The sequence below is a fragment of the Phocoena phocoena genome, chromosome 11 (genome assembly GCF_963924675.1).
Source record: "Phocoena phocoena chromosome 11, mPhoPho1.1, whole genome shotgun sequence".
Taxonomy (NCBI): Eukaryota; Metazoa; Chordata; class Mammalia; order Artiodactyla; family Phocoenidae; genus Phocoena; species Phocoena phocoena.
Genome location: NC_089229.1, coordinates 91921129 through 91944282, shown reverse-complemented (window position 1 = coordinate 91944282; position 23154 = coordinate 91921129). Strand labels below are relative to the sequence as shown.

At 42.0% G+C, this 23154-nt stretch overlaps 1 protein-coding gene across 1 annotated transcript in view; it reads right to left on the bottom strand.

Moving 5' to 3' along the window:
* GRIN2B (glutamate ionotropic receptor NMDA type subunit 2B) overlaps positions 1-23154 on the bottom strand; it is a 293385-nt gene that overhangs the window by 183431 nt on the left and 86800 nt on the right. The gene's annotated exons all lie outside the window — the stretch shown is intronic.

Sequence of the window (23154 nt, the reverse complement as noted above, 5' to 3'; positions counted from 1 at the left end):
AGCTTCCTAAAATCAAATATGCTAGTATTTCTAGAGCAAAACATGTGAAGAGTCACATAAAGTGGGATAAAGACTGTAAACGGCGTCATGTCAGTTCAGGTCAGGTTTTGCTGTCAAAGGAGTTATATGAACACAAACACACACTTTCCATATTTTGAGGCTTTTGGATTCATCAATCGGGGATATGTATTATTCAATCGGAGTGAATAATCCAAAATGCCATCAATCTGCCCTTAAATCTACCTCTAGTCGCCCAGCAGGTGGGTGGTACTCAGGTATGGCTAGCAGGGAAGCACGCTGTAATACAAGATTTTCTATAAAGACATAATTGTTAGGTGAAATGCACATGGAATTTTCTCTCTGTCTTCTACTCTGACAATGAAGTATGTAGGTGGAGTAATGCACAAGTAGTGCGTGTCAGCTACAAGTTACAATGACTTGTCTTTAAGGTCATATATGATTAAGCTTTATATGAGAACAACAGAGAAAGGACTGTTCTTTCTCTTACCTATATAATGCCATGGGTCTCCGTCTGACCTGTGTGTTGCACACAACCCTCCATCAATTCTAAACATCTTATGTTTTCTCCCACCTCTTGAGGGAGAAGCCATTTTAAATGTGTCCCATTTTAAGCTGTATTTCACCTGCTGTTTGGAGATGTCAAGCCCTGCATTTTGTCTCGATCTTACAGCTAGAAGAATCTGAAGCCACACAGTGAAGACCCTCTCAGCCTTGTCCTTCTCTTTCAGTCCATTTTCCCCTGACTTCCTCCTGGGTAATGACATCTCTTTTCTTGGTCAGTGGCCCCTATCGCCTATCTGATGGTTCATCTCCATTTTATAACAATCCAAGCTAACAAAATTGTGTCTTTAATTCAAAGGGGCAGTTCTTTTTTATCCCCCAAACTAGAGCTTCAAAGTACAGTTACAAGAGATCAGGCTTTTAAACAAAAATGATGCAGTGATTTCTTAGTTCAGGAACACACTGTTGTACAGCTGAGAAACTGCAGAGTATTTTTTGGGCACCCACTATTGAAAAAAAAAATGCAGGCTGGGAACTATCCAGCTGGTGTCCAAAGACCCTGATTGGGCAACGAAAGCCGCCAGCCCCTCGAGGCTCTGCCAGAGCTGTGTGTGCTTCACGTGGCTTGAACTCGTCACATTCCCCGCAAGCGATCCAGAATGAAACAGTAGCTGCCTAGTCGTCTGGGGGCAACTCTTTCTGCTAAGGGTAAAATGGTGCTTATAATGGCTCCCTCCCCTGGCTTCAATATACAGTCAAGGAGGAGCCTGGTAGGACAGTGGAATTAAGAGAAGTAGAGAGGGTGGGGCAGCAAGAATGGGCGGGGAGGGAATGGAAATTAATTCAGGATAGAACAGTGACTTCGTATGTGGCCAGTCCCTGCTCCTGGTCTTCTACTTCAGTGCCACTATGTACTGCTCTTCAGGGGAAGCTGACCTTGTCCTTAGGTCGTAGGATAGAGTGGGAATCCAGGACAACAAAGCTTAATTATGACAGGACTTGTCAGGGGCCCGCAGCAAACCACAACTACAGGAAAGGAAGGCCCTGCGACAGAACAACTCACCCAGAATGGTTATCACTTTAAAGGGACAGCCATTTGTTCTCCTTGTTACTTCCAGCTAAGTTAGGGAATTTGGGGAATTCTCAAATGAGACGTATTATCACTTGAGTTTTCACCAGCCCAGTGGACATAACAAAGTGACAAAAGCTTTTAAATGTACCTTAAAATGCACAGGCTTAGGATGAGAGGGATCCCCACTGTAAACAACGTAAGTCTACCCATTCTATGATAAATGAACATATCATAAGGAGGTTCTTGAATACCCACAAAGCTCCATCTACAGTGAAACCACAGCTGGTTCAAATACACAGCTAGAGATAGCCTTGAAAGAAAACCCTTGGAGGGGGCAGGACGGTCCTTAGTAAATGAGCCCATGCTAATGAGATTCACTTTAAAAGAAAACCAATCTACTACATACCAACCTGACCCTCTCCTCTCTTAGTCTTCTCTTAAAACTCGCTCACAATTATAAATGAGCTCCTAAAGAAACCGCCAGCTACTATGTGAAGAAAGCCAATATATGGTGAACGTAAGAAAAGAGAAAAATTAATATGGCTCCATCTAACCCTCACCACATCCCCATCTAACCTTCTACTTCTCCCTTCCTCCACAACCATCCTTCTTCTGACTCCTCTGCTCCCGTCAATGCCCAGTTCAACCATTTTATCTTGCCAATCCTTCATTAAATAAGGATGCCTTACACGGCCATTTTATCTGTGGCACCAAGAGGAGGTTAATGAAACCAAACAGGAATCAAGAGACAAAGTTATAGCTTGGGCAAATGTTTCCCAGTATAATGAGTGGTCCAGCATTATTAATTTAGTTGACCCATCAGTCTGGTGTATAGTAATTGGGAATGGGACAGCTCTTTTTCAACAAAGCTTTGGGCTAACTAAAAGTTGTAAGCAGTGACAGACTTTGCAAATTATGGTCACAGCCACAGATCAAAGAGCAATCTTCACGTGTGCATGGAGTGGAAAGGACTGGTGGCCAAGCATCCATCTTTGGAGGCTCCCAGCATGCACTGTGATCACCACAAGAAGCAGCATCTTCTAGGATGAAGGACAGGGATATAATTCAGCTCACTACGCTTCCACACTTACATTTTTATTCTCCTAATGTCATTACAAAATGTTACGTGCAGGGCTCCTTGGAGCAGTCTCGTCCTCCTTGGGAAGATTCCCCGTCAAATTTATTGCGTGAATGTACTTCTTCAACTTGCCTTGAGAGCCCCTTAAAGCAGTCCTAGGTAAAAGGCTATCATGACTGATAGGTGCAGTTAGCACAGGGAAGACACGATTGTACATCAGACCCCATCAGTCTGGAACTGTTACGGTGAACCTCATCACGTTGATGTTCAGGGTGTTTATTTGCTAATAAGAAGAAACAAAAACAGGTACTTTTTTTCATTCTATTAACTGTCTCAGAAAATAGCTGCCTAAAGAATTAGCAGTACATGAGATTCTTCTTCTGCATCACTGAGATCCCTTACAGATCCACTTCAGACATAAGGGATTAACTACCCCAGCTGGTGCCCCTAGCAATTGGTTTCAGCTGCCATCCCACTCTGGGGACTGTGTCAGCTGAAGAGAACCACCTGGTCCAAAGTCACGTCCCCTTCCTGGGATAGAATGCATTGAATGACTGGTGGTCATGGCGTCTAAAGACCTGGTCCTCTTGCCCTATTTCTAGGCAACTCTGAAGGATGAGTCTATCTTCAGAACTTCCCACAAGCTTCCACTAATACTGCGTCTCACCTGTATTTCTCTCTCTGCCCGCTCCTGCCCAATCTTCCCTTCCTTTCATGGTGTTGATCTCAAAAGCATTCCCTCCTAAACCCCCTGTCCACCAACCTAGTCTCAGATCAGCTTCTCAGGGAACGCAACTGGAGACTTTATCCATTTCCCTTTTTTCAACATGGAAAAGAGATGACTATTTGCAAATATAGAAATGACTTATATGGTAGAAAGATAAGTCTCTGCCCATTAGCTCCAGAGGAGAAAACCGGGACCAATGAGCAGAAAGAGTAAAAGGCACTGCTTGGCTCAATGTAGAAAGTACCTCTGCAACAATTACAGCTATTCAAAATGAAATGGGCCTCATAAGGTAGGGAGCTCTCTGTAGTTATAAACATTCAAAAAGGAGCTGGATTATTACCTGATAAAGGGATCCTCCTCAGCACTCCATCTGAAAACTGTCATGCTCACCTTTCAGACCTAGTTCAAACGTCAGCTTTTTTATGCATATCATCCTTCCTAACTTCCCCAGGTCAAGTTAGTTCTGTCTCCCCTGTGCTTTTGCAATATTCTATACATGCCTCTATCATAATATTTATATATTTTTAAAGTTTTCATTGAAGTATAGTTGATGTACAAAATTATGTGTTACACAGGTACAATACAGTCATTCACAACTTTTAAAGGTTATACTCCGTTTATAGCTATTATAGAATATTGGCTATATTCCCCAGGATGTTGTAAAATATATCCTTGTAGCTTATTTTATACCTAATAGTTTGTACCTCTTAATCTGCTCCCCCATTCCTTTTCCCACTAGTAACCACTAGTTTGTTCTCTATATCTGTGAGTCGGCTTCTTTGTTATCTTCACTAGTTTGTTGTATTTTTTACATTCCATATGTAAGTGATATCATACAGTATTTGTCTTTTTCTGACTTATTTCACTTAATGTAAGTCCATCTATGTTGCTGCAAATGACAAAACTTCATTTTTTTAGGGCTGAGGAGTATTACATTGTATATATATATACCACATCTTGTGAATCCATTCATCTGCTGATGGACACTTAGGTTGCTTCCATATCTTGGCAACTGTAAATAATGCTGCTATGAACATTGGGGTGCGTGTATCTTTTTAGTGATTTTTTTTTTCAGATATGTGCCCAGGAGTGGGATTGCTGGGTCATATGGCAGTTCTATTTTTAGTTTTTTGAGGAACCTCCATACTGTTTTCCATAGTGGCTACACCAATTTACACTCCTACCTAGAGTGTATGAAGACGGTTCCCTTTTCTCTTGGGAAGCATATATGCCTGCCTCATCCCATTAAAAAAGGTATGTTTCTCAAGAGCAGGAACTGTGCCTTATTCATCTCTGGATCCCTAGGTGGCACATGAAAAAAATTTAAATGTTGGTTGTATTAATATTACAAAGAAGATTCCACTGTCCGGTGGGAGATGAACTGAAATGACCTTGATGATCTCAACCGGTTCCAAACTTCTACGCTGATGGCACATAGCCACTTCACGGAAATAAGGTAATGCCTGAAGAGTTGTGCCCTTTTACAAAATGTGAGGGCAATCCACCTTGGAGCCAGCCAGAGAGGCAGAAAGTGTACCAGTCACTTCTTCACTCCTCCCTGCAGCAAATTCCACGACAGCAACATCTATACTTACTTCTTCCAACTCCTCTTCCCCACTTCTCTCTCGCACTAACTTCAGCCAGACTTTTGATCCCACCACTCCTCTCAACATCCTCTTGTGAAAGGCAGCGGTGACCTTGCTATTGCCAACTCCACATCCGTTTGCAGCCTTTGACTTGGGTGATCACTTGCTCCAAGATACGCTTTCTTCCCTTGGTTTCCAGGGCTTCACATTCTCTTGATCCTCCTCCTACCATACTGGTTGCTGTTCCTCCATCTTCTTTGCTGGTTCCTCCTCTTCCTTCCGGCCTTTCGAAGCTGGGGTGCCCCAGGGTCAATCCTTGGTGTTCATTTCGTTTCTATCGACATTCACCTCCTCGGAAATCTCACTCGGTCTCCCGCTTTAAATCCCTTTTCCATGTTGATCACTCTCACACTTCTGTCTCCAAAACTTCCAACCTGTACGTCAAACTGCCTACCTGACAGCTCTGCGTGGATATCTTTGAAACATCTCCAACACTTCCAAAACTGAACTCGGCCTTTCCCATTTCAGTTAAAGGCAACTCTATCCTTCCACTGCCAGCTGCTCTCTTTCTCCGGAATCCTACATCCAATCAGTCAGGACACCGTGACCACCTGACCTTCGAAGGGTATCTAGAACACAACCTTTTTTTACCCACTTTGTTTGAGCCACCCTCATCCTTCACCCATCACCGAAAGGGCCTGCTAACTGGACCCCTGCCTCTGTCCCAGTCTCACGCTCAACAAAGAAGGAGGATGATCCTTTTAAAGCTTAAATCATAAGATGTTACCTTCTGCCCCAAACCCTCAATAGCTTCCCAACTCCCTAAAAGGAAAAAGCCAACACCCTTGATTCGGACCCCACTGCCCCTCAGATCCCACATCCTCTGACTCTCACCCTCTCTCTCCTCCAAGCACACTGACCGCTCTTAAAGATACTCATTCCCGCTCCAGACCTTTATTTCAAGCTATTTCCTCTGCCTGAAACACTTCCTCCAGCTACCCAGGTACTCACTCACAGGGCTAACACACACACCAGGTTCAAGTCTTTGCTAAAACCTCACCTTCTCAACAAAGCCCAAACCTGATCCTGCAATGCGATGCGACAGCCGCCCTCTCCTGTCGCAGGGAGGCCTGAGCCCCCTTATCCTGCTCCACTTTTGCTTTTTGCCATAGCATTTATCACCATCGAACAGATGACGTGATGTATTTATTATGAACGTATGCCTCGTGCCAACTAGAGTGTAAACACCGTGAAGGCAAGGATCGACGTATTTGCTCATTGCCATAACCCAACACCTAGAATGGGGCCTGGCCCAAAGTGGACTCCCAGTAAATAGTTGTTGAATTTTAAAAGGTGGTAATTTTCCATTGTGTATGTTTCTGTGTGTATTCACAATTTCTTTATCCATTCATCCATCAGTGGGCACTTAGGTTGGTTTCACATCTTGGCTACTGTAAATAATACTGCAATGAACATGGGAGGGTTCAATTATCTTTTCTAGTTAGTATTTTCATTTTCTTCAGATAAATACCCAGAAGTAGAACTGCTGAATCATATGGTAGTTCTATTTTTAATTTTTTGAGGAACTGCCATACTGTTTTCCATAGTGGCCGAACCAGTTTATGTTCCCATCAACAGTGCACGAGGGTTCCCTTTTCTCCACGTCCTCTCCAACACTCGTCATTTTTTATCTTTTTTATAATCCATTCTAATAGGTGTGAGGTCATATCTCACTGTGGTTTTGATTTGCATTCCCTGATGATTTGTGATACCAAGCATCTTTTCACGTGCCCGTTGGCCATCTGCATGTCTTCTTTGGGAAAATATCTACCCAAGTCCTCTGACCATTTTTTAATGATTGTTTCTATTTTTGCTATTGAGTTTTATGAGTTCTTTATATATATGATATATGATTATCAGATATATGATTTACAAATATTTCTCCCCTTCAGTAGACTGCCTTTTCATTTTGTTGATGATTTCTTTTGCTGTGCAGAGCTTTTTAGTTTGATGTAGTACCACTTGTTTATTTTTGCTTCTGTATTACTCAGCCATAAAAAAAAATGGAATCTTGCCATTTGTGACAACGTGGATGGACCTTGAGGGCATTATGCTAAGTGAAATAAATCAGGCAGAGAAAGACAAATACCATATGATTTCACTTGTATGTGGACTCTAAAAAACAAAACAAAACAAATGAATCAAATCAAATCAAGACAAAACAAAACAAACAAAAAAGCCAAGCTCATAGACACAGAGAACAGAACGGTGGTTGCCAGAGGTGGGGTGTGATGGGGTGAGTGAAATGGGTGAAGGGGGTCAAAGGTACAAACTTCCAGTTATAAAATAAATACTTCATTGGGATGCAACGTACAACCTGATGACTACATTTAATAATACTGTATTGCATATTTGAAAATTGCTAAGAGAGTATATCTTAGAAGTTCTCATCACAAGAAAAGAAGAAAGTTTTGTAATATGTATGGTGACGAATGGTAACAGACTTACTGTGATCATTTCACAGTATTTACAAATATGGACTCGTTATACTGTACCCTCGAAATTAATATAACATTACATGCCAATTACACCTCAACTAAAAAATGTGGCAACTGATGTTTCAACCAGATAATTCTCAAATCTAGTTTATTTTTGTTGGCTATCGAATTGATAATATATTTTTCTAGTATTTTAAAGTCTCCCACACTACTCAAATCTTGGTAATTTATAACATCATAGGGATTATGAGCCAGTGAGGACATTAAAGTAATTTCAGAGTAAATAAACCCGATTTTTCTCCGAGTCCTTCCTCCTAGTATATGAGCAAGAAAGTCCTGCTGTTTTCCTTCTAAATTCAGTTCTTAAGGAGGCTCTGTGTTTGATAAAAGTCTAGAATCACTAGGCTTTTGCTGAAAACTTTCTCCACTACTATCAGATTTAGAAGGCGAGTGTAGAAATCATGGATTAAGAGGCCAGGTTCACCCTGGCTGGTTTTGTCCTGGGTATTTCTTCCTTACTTCTTCCACGCTGAGCACAAAGCAGAAGCAGAACATGGGGACAAAATGTCTTTCCTCTCCCAACACGAGGAGGGGATTTTCTCTCCCCGACCTAACTCCAAGAGACCCCCTCTTTGGTGACTACAAATTCTGATTCCAACCATCATTTTTTTTTCAGGTGACTAAGGCCGGCGGTAGCTATTTAGGGTGGGTTTGGATAGTGTCAATTTAGTGAGCAATGCCCTGCAAGAAGGAAAGAAGCACCCGATGTTCTCCGGCCTCGCCATTCATCAGAAATATCATGACTGAAACACACAAAGGAAGCTCACCGGTGAAGAATCATGATCTTTCCTGCCAGATCCATTCTTTGTAAACCACGGCACACAAAGGAGAACACTCTGGATAACTAAACAACTCCCCCAGAAGCCAGCAGTCTTTTTCTTATTTGTTCTTTCAGAAGATAATTTCACTTTCTCCTTGACTTTTGTTCCGTTTTCTTCCCTGAGTCTCCCTCTTGGATGTGCTTCAGTCGCTGAATTTAAGCCACAGCTGAGAAACAAACTGAAAGTATTCACTTTGAGAACGTCTACAAGGTTCTTCCTATTCTAGGTCTCAGAGATGATTTTATAGCAAGAAGAAAGCTTACAAGCAACAGACAGGGCAATAAGAGGAGAAGAATAAAAAGGCCTATCCCTCTTGCTAAGATACCCAAGAGAATTAAAGAATTAAGTCGGGGAGCAGAAGGCCTGGAGAATACCAAGAGAACTTCCGGAATGTGCTTGTCCTCCTCTGGAAGATGCCAAAATCTTAACAAGGCTCTTACATTTCAACTGAAATTAAAATCCCTCACTGTGGCCTGTGCCATTTATGCACATGAAAACAACTCTCAGATGGACCGACTTGTGTTTCTACTAAGAGGTCCTTTTCTATAAAAGAGCGAGCTCACAAGTTCAGCAACAACCACATTCTGTGACTGAATCAACGTACTTTTAAGTAAACGCAAGCGAAGAAGGTAGGGGAATAGGAAAAGTTGGGAAAAAATGAAATAGATAGAGAAAAAATAGTATAAATATTAAACTAACAGTACTAATTAGGATTATCAATATCAGACTAAATTTATTTAGACAAGTTTACGAAATCAAGTGTGTTCAACACAAATATAGATCTGAGCATTTCGTAGATAGAAAGAAGGGCATTTCATAGATAAAAAGAAGGGCATCATAAAACTAAACCATACAACCAAGGGAAAACAAAAAATTTTTTATGAGGTATGAAATACTAAATCCAAAATCCAACACTATCAAAATCTTTCCATTTGACTTAAGCTGAGAGGGTAGAGTTTACAAAAGAACTGTGATCATTATTAAAGAACAAGGTGAAGTGAACAAGGCCAGTGATGGTACTTGACACACCAGCAGCATTTATCAGAGGGAAGACGTTGACATTTCTTCCAAATACATAAACATTCCCATCTCTGTATATGTATTTGCTCAGAGCATCACATGCGTATACCAGTGGGAGCAGAGAATGGGGGAGATGCCCAAGAGAGGGGGAGGGTAGAAAAGGCATTTTGTATTTGATGAAGCTAAGAGTGCTGGTACCTTTTTTGTTGCTAAAAATAACAAAGCAGTGGTTCTAAATACAGTGATAGTGTTCATACACACGGGTCTCTGCAAGAGATCCCTGGAAAACAAAAGGTCCTTTGTCCTCCTATCCCTGCTGAATTTACTATAGAGTTTGGACCAAACATGGTCGTTTGGCACAGGTTAGCAAGCCGTAGCCTCCAGCGGCAGAAAGAAGTTTCCTGAGAAAGTTTTTCTCAACAAACATCAGTGATCTGTTTCCCCAGGTCCCTGGATTGAGAAACCAATTGCTACTTCCTCACGTAAAGCCAAGGACGGCTGTTCACAATTAACGCGGCTTCGAATTTATTCACTTGTCCCAAAGCAATTCGGTCCTCCGTCTAAAAGAGGCATCGCATTTTGAAGGGCTCCAGAAGTGAAAATAAAATTGCATACAGGCAGATCAAAAATATATATACATCTTCAACAGCTTGTCAGCACCTGCCTGGCTCGGCCTCACTCGATGGTAGGACTTAGAATTTTAGCCACCAGGCACGCCTGCCAACCTTTACACCAGGATTGGCCCTGTCCCGTCCTCACCAACATCATCGTCTAAAGCTGACTGGGCTGCTCTAAGCCCAGTATTTGGAGCAGCTGCTGTGGTGAGCCTGCTGGGTGCAGACGTGCCCGCCCAGAAGAAGCCTTCCTCCTTCACAGACTAACCATGTGACCAACCGAAGTCCTTCCACGTGTCCTGACCTTTATCCCAGTCTCTATTGGATGAGGAGCCCTACTCAGAAGTTGCAACTATTCTGCACAGTCCCGGACACCCTTGATGCTGGACCCTGCTGCCTCTATCTGCAGGTGCCAACAGAGGTTGGACACCCCTTCCTACCCTTAACAGTGAGAAGTTTATGTGGCTTTATCCTCTATTGTACCAAACCCCTGCATCCCCACACCAGTCTGAGTCACACCGAGTGGGTTATTTGGCCTAAAATAGGTTTCTTGGAGCTTGCTACCTGCGGCAGGCAGTGTACAAGGTTAAGTCCGGTCCTACCAGCCCTCAGCCTCTCCCTAGACTCATTGCACAGATCCCAGTATGCCTGGCCCGCAAAAGGGTAAAAATGGTGTCCAGTGTTTGATTGGTTACATCTAAGTTTATTTGAGATTTTCTCTGTTCTCTTTATACTGAAAATTGCTCTACTTTTTCGGAATTATTCAACTCTCACTCTTGCTATTCCTCATTTGTGCCTGCTGGGGAAAAGCACTAAAAAGGGCTGTTTAAGAGTTCAGAGTTCCTACCCACTCACCCTTCATTTTCTTTCCCTCAAGCTCTGGGAGGCGTTTGTATATGAAGCCTCGTTGAGTACGCGACGCCATTGGCTGGAACCGACACCCAGTGCCTAACCTGACACAGGGAGAGCCACACGATCCTGTCCACGTTCCTAGAAAACACCTATTACTCTCTCTGTACACGGAAGGAATACTTGGCCAAGAAGGTACAGAATGCTGTGGATTCAGCTTCCAACACAGTCCAGCATCACACTGTCTCTGGCCCAGCCTAACCCCTGCCCAGATGGAGAAGTAGCAGCAACCCTGCCAATAACCCTGGCCATCTTGTCACTGCTGTAATGGGCTCTGCAGCCCGGGCTGAGGTTTCTTCCTTCTTTGACTCTCTTTGCCCACAGTCCTAGTTCCACAGATAAAGACCCCATTGGAATGTCCTAACTGGCCTACACCTTCAGCCCAACCAACGTTTCCATTCTCCCTTCTGGGGCCTTGGGTCGCTGAAATGCTGTCAGTATCTCAACTTGACCCTGGAAGATTGGCCAAGCAGGGATGAGCAGCTGCCATCACTCGAGGGAGGTATCGCAGTTGGCAAGATCTTTCCTGAAAATAAGAGCTGGACAAGTAAAGGAATAGCCCATTTATACATTCTTAGTTTGAAGTTTGTGTATTTCTTGTTTTTAAACCACATTCAATGGTCTCCTACATTTCTATAGTTCATACATTTCACCTAAATACGTTTCCTCTGATGGAAGCATGTGAGCAGAAAAAGAGCTCTTTAAAAGAAAATGCCAATTGGCGTTTCAAACAAGGAAGTTTCGAGCTTAGCCTTTTACACATCGTCATCAGACTCTCTGGAGTACAGAGCCGCTGTCACAGTCAGATGCCGGCACATTTAATCTCTCGTCTAGATTCTTCACAGTGGGGCCTCTGCCTGTAGAGGAATCACCCCAGACGAGTATGAGTCTTACATGGTCTCATTATCTTTAGACCTGGCAGTAAAGCCACTCACCTCTCAGGCTCATGTCAGCTGGCTGTGAATTCGGATCCATGCTAACAAAAACAAAATGGCGGATCCTGATGGCTCAGCAATGACATTTTGATGCTAACTTGGTACTGCTTGAAAGGTGCCAATACATTAACCCTGTACAAGCACAGCTTAAAACTCTCTATTAAATAATACCAGCCTGGGATCTCAAAGAAGACGCATTAACCAGAGTGGCTCGAGAAGACACCAGTCCAGCTCAGAACAGGACCACGGTTAAACCAGTTTAGGAGACTGTGAGGTGGAACTAGTTTATTTTCCAAGCCTTCAAAGAATATTCCACGATTTTCCTCAGATATACAGGCCAGTGAGTCCAGCAATCCTGACTTTCAGAAAATCTTCCCTATGTCTATCTCAATTCCATCATGCTGCAGATGAAGCCCTTTGGCTCTCACATTTTCCTCGGTGAAAGGCCTTCAAAATTTTTATTGAACTAAATTAAGGTGATGTCAACTTAGACGATGGTCTGTGATTTGTTTTGTGTGTAAAGATTATAATTACACTTACTCTCAGCCTTTTCTTCCTTAGCCTGAACAACCCCCTTTATTTCTCCTTTATTATGTTTCTTATTACAATATTTATTGAGTTTACACTGTACTCGGTTATACATGCATTATGACAATTAATTCTCATACCCCTATGAGGTAAAGCCCTATTACTCTCTCTGTTTCATCAATAGAGAAAGTGAGCTTTAGAGAAGTTAAGTAACTCACCCAAGGTCACTGCTGGTCTGAGAATCTAGCTGGGTCTGACTTCAGAGTGGATTAACCACGCCCCCCCCACACATCCTCAAGCTTCCATGAATCAGCGCTCTGGCTCCCATCTGAACCATCTACACCTCCTGTTTTAATTGTGAACCACAGAATGATCACAGTTATCTAGTAAAAGTCTAACCCCCGCCTAGTATAGTACAGAGAATATTTTCATGAGTTCTTAAGCTTCACCCCTATGCATCCACCTACTAGCACAGTTGCACTGCTAACTAGTGATGGATTTGGTCCATGTTATCACCCTACGGTATTCTTTTATTGGACCTCATACAACCGGTTCTTTATGATCTTATTAGCTGTTCGCTAATCAATCAAGGATTTATTAAATGCAGGTGCTGTGGGAAGTAGAGACCAAGTATAACTCATCCTCAGTGAGCCGACTGGAAGATAGGTCAAAATACACAGAGTAACTGATGGCTTTCTTAAGTTAAATGGTAACATGAGTTTCAAATATGTGTCGTAAGAATGGTGAGAACAGAGGTGCCGTGTGGCTGGACAGCTATATTTTTTTAAGCTTTTCACTTATCTCTTTCTTTGCCGGTTCTCCCACCAGCTCTGTGCGGTGAGCAAATTAAACGCCCATGCATTTTAATCCAAATACCAGACTATGGACAGAAATATAAGTAACACTGGCCTTGAACTCAGCCTTAGATTTGTCCTCAGGTGGACAACCAGCCTCTGATGTCCACTATCTCGGGCAGCGATGTAAGGGCTGATAGAAATACCATACAGCATCATATCCACAGCATTCCACCGTCTAAATGAATTATATATAAATCTTTCTCCTTGATCTACCCCGTCTTTCATTTTCATCTCAGAAGATTAGATTAGTATGACAGGACTTGTCCTTTATGAAGTCAAGCTACCCAGTTAAAAAACCCTCTTCTCTTCAAATGATTGCAAATTGATTTTGTTAAGATTTCCTTTCAGTGTTCCTTCAGAAAAGCTAGGGGAGTGTTACTTTCTAGTCTTTCCTTTCTCTCCATGTATTTTTTTTCTTTACTCCGGCCTTTTTCGTCTGATCCTCCAATAGTTTTCGATAATTGTGTGCATCATTCGGGAGATCAATCAATTACCTCAGTGCTCCTTGCATAAAGATAACCTGCGATGGCAAAATTAAATCCAAGCAACTCACCAAAGTAGCCTGACACCAAATTTTCTTCCGTTCACTTTATTAGTCTCTATGCCCCATTCATTTAAAAATGCACAGACAACTACCCAAGCGCTATCAATTCTCAAAGCCCCCTCCATGTCTCTTAAATTAACATAATGTTCTTTTTAATTTTATTTGCCTACTAATAAAGCAAGGGTATATTTCAAGATCTGCTTTTATTCTTGGCTCCATGAAATTAAGTGAATACAGAGTAGCAATGGCATCCTTGAGAATTCACACAGTAACACAGTTTCTCACCTTTTGCAAAAAAAAAAAAAAAAAAAAAAAAAAGGACACACCTGAACTGAGGGGGGTGCTTCCTCCAGGTGTAAATGGAATGAGACACAACGTCCTTGTCTGTATGTTGAGGCTCATGTTGGTTACATATGAAACAACCTATTAACAACGTTACTAGAACTAATCAGTTCAGTTTGCAAGTTATGTTTCACACAAAAAGGAAAGCTGTCTTGGCTCATAAGAAAATATCTCCTTGTATTTATATTCCTGAGTTCCACAATGATGCAAAGATTATCTAAACTATCTAGACGGAGTCCCCAAAAGACCTCCTACCAAGGACCTCTATGGAATCAGTCGCTTGGTTATAAGTAAGTTCTTAATATTCAAATCTTTGGTGACAAAGAGTAAGCTCATCTCACTCAACTTCTTTTTTTTTTTTTTTTGCATCTTTTTATTCTATAGCAACATCTTTCAAAGAACAGACATTTTAAATCTGAAGTCCAATTGCATTTTTAAAAGTGAATCATGCTTGTACTTCTCCACGTTCATCCGGAAAAGCAAGAGAGAGGTTCTTCTTTAGCAAGTAAAAAAACTCTGCCAGTTTACAGGCTACAGGGTAATCTGGGAATTCAACTTTCTCAGACGTATTCACGAAAATATCCCCATTCCAAGTCTCAGAATTCCATTGTTTTTTATTAAGGTCCTTGACCGTAAAAGAAGGGACTTACTAGAGATGTGTATCTGGTATCCTTTACAATTTTACTGTCTTTAAAATTCAAATTTTGGGCTTGATAGATAAACTAAGTTCTTCTCTAGTCTCCTAGGATGTGGGACCATTTTCCTCGCATGAGCTCAAACCATCTTAATCTTGCTGCTTACATGTGGCCTTTTCCATCCCCACCACTACCACCCCCCAGACAGATAACTTCTCTTAGAACACTTGGCCTGAACTTGGAAAGCAACACTGGGAACCGTCTCTCAGCTTCTTAGTCTCTTCCTACCGTAAGGGAGAATAACTCCCAGATTCCCCTCTCATCTCCTTCCCATAAAGGCAAAGATCCTCCTGATCTGGTCACAGTAAAATTCCTTGAATACCTAATTGTGTTTTTTTTTTTTAATTAAATATGTACTAGTAGAGAGTCGCCATGTTGCTCAGTGAGTGACTTCTGGAGTCAGACTCGGTTAAGCTTCTTTCTTTGATATGTTTGGTGTTAACAAAACCACAAACCTTTCACAGGCATTGAAAGGGTTAACCGTGAGTTGCTTGCAAATATGCTCCCAAAAGAAAAAAAGCAAGCCAGCCGATGATGTCAGGTAACTCAGATTATTACACGCAGATTATCCACGTACAATGAAAGATGAGCAGAACCACATAACTCACAGCAACAAGACAGCTGCCCCACGTGCTGCGAGGCCACTGGGACCCACACAAACCTCTATGAGGCATTGAGGGAGGCTGGTCCTGCAATACCAGGTCAGGACCTAACAGTTCAGAAAGTAAGCTATTTATTTATTTATTTATTTTTAATTTCTGCTACTCTGAACATGGCTCTTGGTTTCTAAAATTTTAATACGTCCCATTCTCCACCATTACAAGAAATGAAACTTCTCCCATCTTGCCCTGCAAGCTCAAGGACTTCATCAATACGCCCTGGAAGCCAAATTCATGCCAGTCTTCGACTTTTACTCATTGCACATAAAGCTGGTGTGCACTCTGTTCACATCATTTCCTATATCCTTATAAATATAGGAGGAGAGAAAGTGCGTGTTCTGTTTCTTCTGAATTATCGGGCATTTCAGTGACCTGTCTGTCCACGATCACTTCAAAAGAACTTAACGTTCATTGACTTTGACCAAATTTGACTCATTCTGAGGGTATTACCCTCTGTGAAATAGTGGCTGAGTAGCTGTCAAAAAGACTAGTTCCCAGAATATTTTATTGATTTCACTGAAATTTGGTTAAGTGGGAGGAGGTTATGGAGATATTTGCTGGCGTTGAGATTAAGGGTCAAACATTAAGTTAGCCCGTGGCATTAACATCTCAACACCCCTAATGTACAAACTGCAAACTCCCTCCATTTTAACCACACCGAAAGATAGATATGTGTTATTTATTCCTGAGAATAACAGTCTAAAGGTATTCTGTGGTGAATTCGGTCTGACAGGAATAAGGGGCCCTGACCTCTAGAGACTTCTACAAACTTTTACTCTCTGGGTTTCAACCCCAGATGCCTCATCCTTCTTTGTGATTTTGATAACTGGTTTCCCATAGCCACCGCTTCACAATGACCCCTAAGTGAAAATCTAAAATTTAGATTTTGCTCTTTATAAACTTACATGGTTTTAGAAGGAAGAAGCCAAGGTAACAAAGCAGTGAGTACAAAAAGAGAAAACGCATACTAGGGCTATGGAAAAAGAACTGGATTTGGAACCAGATCCAAATCTGGATACTTCCCGTCTGTGTGATCTTAGACTGTGATTTAACTTATCCGACCGTTATTTTCCTCTAGGAAATAACAATTTTCCTCTAGGAAATAACAGTGCTAATCCTTAATGTATAGAGTTGTAAAGAGGATCAAATGGGGGGGTGGGGGGGTGGGATGAATTGGGAGATTGGGATTGACATGTATACACTAATATGTATAAAATAGATGATTAATAAGAACGTGCTGTATAAAAAAATAAATAAAATAAAATTCAAATTAAAAAAGAGGATCAAATGAGGTAATACCTGTGAAAGTGGCTACTACAATGCCTGGCACAGAGTAAATTCTCAGATTCAGTAAGTGTGAGGTTATTTAGCACGTACGATGACCAACAATATAGGCAAGGAAAAGTTTTATTTCATAAATATTTACAAACGGGTGAAGTTGATATAGTCGTCATCATTTTTATTGTCCTTCTTGCCTAAGCATCAGTTATAATTGATTAAACAGCTTTCAAGGTTGACTGGATATTCAATACAACCCAGAACAGCTGAGCTCCCAAGTTGGCCTTTTCTGAACGTGTGAGAACATTCTACCTCTTCAGGTCTTGATGCAGGTCCCACTGATTCTTTCCATGACTTCGGTCATTCACTCCACTGAATGACTACTATGATTTCCAGCCCAAGAGACATACTCTTGCCTCTCACTTGCTTCTCACTGTCCGATCAGAACAACATTCACCAGCCCACTGATGATACTCATTCTACTGTATCATAAAAGTCACATTCTTCAGCCATTGCTCCCTGCTACCATCGGGTCTCAGGTGGAAGAGCTTCTACTGGGTCTGCTGGGCGGGTGCCATTTTGGTGGCTCTCTACCAACAGGTTACCTATTTTACCAGACACAATTCCTCTTCATTATCTTAAGGAAAACTACCCCTTTCTTCCCATGCGAAGATCACAGATTCAGCTTCCCCCAATCTGAGTTCTGCCCCCCGTCTGAAGACTACTGTAAGCCTCTGGCTCGTTTGCAGACTGGTTTGCTCTGAGCATAAAGAAAGACTAACACTCCCCACCTCTCACTCCAATTCGTGCCCATGGCTCAGGCCACTAGCCCCACCCAATTCCCTTGGTTCTCTTTCATGACTCGTCAGCCAGCATGTATACAGTGAAATATCTATCTAATGTCCTCCAGCCAAAATTTTAGAATATAAAACTCTAGGTGCACACATAAAGTATGCAAAATAACTCTTACTGAGAAAGAAGCAGTATTTAAATCATGTCTACACAGAGTAAATACCTAACTAAAAGCAAGAAGAGATAAGGCAGAAATAATAAATTGAAATTCTAAATATCTGAATCACTTAAGACATAGTACATTTCTATCACAGGCAATGTAGCAGCCTTGTAACAGATTTTTTTTCTTTCACAGATCAACTAATTTCTAAATATCTTCACAAGTCTAAAAAATAATCACATTTTCCAACGCTGTTCCTCATCATCAAAGCCACCCCCAGGTCTCTAACTAATGTATTCTCAGCAAAGTCTTAACCTTTATTCATACCCACATCCTCAGTGGTGAAATCAGCGCTTTAGGGTCCATTCTCTGGGAGGGTCCAGAGATGTCACTGATTATAGTTGTGGGTGAATTTCACACTGAAACACTAGCAGAGCAGGAACTCTTGAACAACTGCAGTCCGCCGGAGTGCTGGGTTAGAGAGGATGGTCAGAACTGCAGAAGTGACCGGTGTTAGCATGTGCCCACCCAGTGACTCACAAACACGGGCTTGGTAAGTTCCCTCCCATCCAGTCACGTAGAAACTGCAAGGCTCTATGAAAGAGACACATTTTTCTCTACTCAAAGACCCACACTTTCCTTGTTTTTCCCAAATTCAATTTTTACATCACTTGACATAGCTAGTGTGCTCTCAGTTGTGAGCTTGTGTATGCACACACCCGCACAATATTCTGTGCACACGTGCAGAAAAGGAAGAAGCAAGTCGACACAGAAAGATCTATACGGAGAGAGTACATATCTGTTAAATACACGTGAGGCAGGTCCTGGTGAGACCGGACTTAACATTGTTTAGTAAAAGAAGCCACGGTCTGCTTCTTCGTTCAGATGGACCTGGAAAGAAGTCTGCATCCTCCCAAGAAGTTCCCCGAGGCAAACAAACACCTCCTTTCCTGGGGGGAGAAATAAAAGAAGACTTTCGGGCATAACAGAAGTATCCCTCTTGGTGTGGACAACACTGATCTCTAGAGAAGAGGTGGAGAAAGTAATACAGAGTCAAGGATTCTGTTGGGAGAAAACAGATTGATACCCCCAAACTCCTTCAAAATTACTAGACACTCTTCTGTAGACTGATATATTCAGACTGAGACCACTGACAGGAAAGAAAAACGGTGGAACTCGCCATGAGGTAATGGGGAATGTATGATATGAACCCAGCTCAACTTACAAGGGACTAGAGCCTCCAGGAGGAGAAGCAGTTTCAACACAGCACAAGGCTGAGGCTGAAGCTGGAAGTCCTTCGGGTATAGACCTCCCAGGACAATGACCCTGTCTTGGGAACAGTGGATGAGCAGATGAATGTAGCTTGAAGCACTGTCAGCCCCAGGCAAACCAGATAAACAAAGCAAACCAGAACAGGGTCCACTAAGCAGCTGCTCAGACCAGCCAGTGCTCTCTCCTTCTGAGCTCTAGAATGAGGCTGATCTATAGCCTGAGTAAACTGCTCGTGTTCTTGAACAATCTGGCACGGATATTAGCGAGACCTTCCGAGGGTGAATTTGCTTTTCCTGATAATACGGGTAGGAGGGAGTTTTAACAGTAAATTTAAAAATATAAGATGTGACCCTTCTTTTCACCCAAGCTGATGACTGGTACAAAACTAGTTACACATATTAGATAAAGACTGAACCCCTTTGGGTTCAATTTAGTTAATTTTGCTAGTGGGTTTTTAATCAAAATGTGAAAAAGGTGAAGTGTAATGAGGTGAAAGGTGAACATCCAGATGGCTAATTATAGCTCATTTGCCCAATACTCTGAAACCAGTGTGGTTCCAATCCAACTTTATCAGAGAATGCTCATCCCTGAGACAGAAAATGGAGTGACGACAATGGGAATAGTGGAATCCTTGAGTCTACTGCAGGTATTTAACGATTTACAGGCCTTCATTGGGGTACAGGGGCATCGAAGAAGGAGTTGACGCCCCCTGGGTTACGAACCTTGCCGAGCCCAACGCACAAAGTAACAGTAAATATCATTTCTCCAAATGGTGCCACAACGTTGCAGTGCTCTGCTAAGTCTTTTTATCAAGAGCTCCAGTTGGGGGATGTGTTTTACGTATAGCCGAGCCTTCTCTATTTACTGCTAAAGACATGATATGCACTTAATCATTCCTGAGCACACACGACACGAACGGCCCTGTCCTAGGCACTAAGGAGGATGCGATAAGTTACGGGAAATTATCCCTGACCAAAATTCTGACACCTGGAATGTACAAGTGGCAATAATGCAAAGTGTAATGTAATTATCACAGGGTGAATTAAAATAAATGTTACGGGGCTTAGAAAGGGAAGGGATCACACATGATCAGGAATGAGGAAAATTTTCATGACGGAGAAGTAGGACGATGGTGGCAGTGGTGGTGGTGGTGATGATTATGACCAGGTACTAACAGGATGAGAAGCCGATTCTAGTGGTGGGAGCAGTTCAAGCATAAGTGAGGATTTGGTTCTGAGGACAATAAAGGTTCAATTAGGCCATTCCTTCAGCAGATATTCATCAAGTGCCTAATAAATGCCAAAGGCTGGGTTGGAGGCCGGGGACAGAGACAGGAGCTACTTGCCTAAGCTTTCACGGGGAGCAAAAGGTAAACAGAAAAATAACATATTAGGTAAGCACTATACTGCATTCCACCATGTGGGTTAAGTGCAGGAGCTCTGCGGTAAGACTGTCTAGGTGGGAACAGGACCATATCACCAACAGGCTGTTATCGTAGGCAAGTTACTTAGCCTCTCTCGCCATGGTTTCCTCACCCATAAAATGGGTCAGTAATGCACCTACCTCACAGGGTAAATGAGATAATGCCTCTGAAGCACCTGGTATGGTGATGGACACAGAGTAAGTGCTTAGTGAATAGTACTATAAAGAATACATTTGTTTGTGTCCATCGACAGATGAATGGATAAAGAAGATGTGGTACACACACACACACACACACACACACACACACACACACAATGGAATACTACTCAGCCATAAAAAAGAATAAAATAATGCCATTTGCAGTAACATGGATGGACCTAGAAATTATCATACTAAGTGAAGTAAGTCAGAAAGAGAAAGACAAACATCATATGATATCACTTACATGTGAAATCTAAAATATGACACAAATGAACTTATCTACAAAACAGAAACAGACTTGCAAACATAGAGAGCACACTTGTGATTACCAAGGGGGAGGGAGTGTGGGGGAGGGATGGATTGGGAGTTTGGGATTAGCAGATGCAAACTACTATATATAGGATGGATAAACAACAAGGTCCTACTGTATAACACAGGGAACTATATTCAATATCCTGTGATAAACCATAATGGAAAAGAATATGAAAAAAATGTATATATATGTATAATTGAATCACTTTGCTGTATAGTAGAAATTAACACAGTGTAAATTAACTATACTTCAATGAAATAATTTTTTTAAAAAAGAATATGTGTGTTTGTACTTCTGTCTGAATATCTGATGTCATGAAGACAGTCTCTTTAGAAGTAGAATTAGGGAAGAGTCAGTCAAGGATACTAATTTTAAAAGTCATTAATGCATTTTTACACACTGTTTTCCAAAAACGTTGTATCATTTCACACTCTCGTAAGCAAAGCGTAAGAAAGTGCTGATCTCACTATACTCCATAGTTATTCTATTTTTTAAAATTTTGCCAATTTGGTAGGTGAAAATTGTCATTGCTTTTTTAATTTTCATATCTTTCATTATGGTGAGGTTAAACATTTTTTATGTGTATGAGCCACACATATTTTTCTTCACATCAAATCATATTCCCATTTTACAAGTGGGAAAAATGGGAATTTTGGTTGCAGAGTTTGGACTTAAAAAGGTAGAAAATGGGAACTGCTTCAAAATTACTGAGAGGGGAACAAATTGAAATGATCTTATGCTACAGTGCACATGTGCTAGTTCATTTCTTGTCATATTATTGGGAAAGAACAATAATAAACTAAATTAATACTAAGGAAAGTTTGGGTGGGGGGGAGTTTGGCGCAGGAATGGATTAGAAGAGAGCCAAGAGAATAAGTTGAAAACATTAAGACAGAAAGAGGAATAGGGAGCAAAATAAAGAGAAGAAGACAGTGAGAGCAACACGATTACCAAAGGCAGGCAAGGAAAGGAAGGAGATGAGAAATAAGCCCCCCAATTAAAATTTACATATAGGGGGAAGGGATAAATTGGGAGATTGGGATTGACACATACATATAAGATAGATAACTAAGGACCTACTGTACAGCACAGGGAACTCTACTCAATACTCTGTAATGGCCTATATGGGAAAAGAATCTAAAAAGGAGTGGGTATCTGTATATGTATAACTGATTCACTTTGCTGTACACCTGAAACTAACACAAGATTGTAAATCAACTAGACTCCAGTAAAAATTAATTTAAGGGCTTTCCTGGTGGCGCAGGGGTTGAGGGACCGCCTGCCGATGCACGGGACACGGGTTCGTGCCCTGGTCCTGGAAGATCCCACATGCTGCGGAGCGGCTGGGCCCGTGAGCCATGGCTGCTGAGCCTGCGCGTCCAGAGCCTGTGCTCCGCAACGGGACAGGCCACGGCGGTGAGAGGCCCGCTGTACCGCCAAAAAAAAAACCCACAGAATTAATTTAAAAAGTAAATAAATAAAATAAGATAAAATTTACGTATAGTTTGTTTCTTTTCATCCCCCAGCCTCTGTGCTTGAACAAATACGGCTTTAGCTCTATAGCTTGTGCTGCAAAATGTACACTGATGTGGAGGGGAGGGTAAGCGTGGAAGGAGAGAGCAAGGGCACACTAATGGGAGTCCCAAAGGTGCACCGTTCTCAAAGGCAAGGTAATCCTGAACCCCATTCCATTAACCTGGTGGCCTCATCTCTGACCTGACCTGGAAGCAAAAAAAGAAGAACCTGAGTCAAAACAGCTTCTGGATGTGGATACTTCAGCCCAAGTCACCTTTGGAATGCCCCCTTTTGGTGCCCAGAACAGAAGGTCAACACAGAGAAAACAGAGTTAAAACTGAGGCCAAGAATAGGAGGGAATTGGAGCCAAAAGCGCCTTCTCATCAACTTGCGTAAGGACACTCCTTCTGCTCAAGAGTGATCACTTAGCCAAATGCTTGTCTACATCCTGACCACTCAAGAGCTTCCAGCCTCCTCTGGACTTCATCTTTTCCATGTCAATTTCAGCCCACCTCACCTGTGCCAGGAAAGTGCAGGATAGACATGTCAGCTGGGAAAGGCGAGGCGGCAGAAGAAAGAGTTAAACCAAGTCCGCATCTCCACTGCCTGAGGTACTGCGCAACACCCCCTAGCCGTCAGCAAAACAAGAAAACAGCAGCTGCGAGACCCACAGCAGCCGGGATAAAAGGCCCCGAAAGGAGAGAAGATGCGACATCATTTGGTGCCTTCCC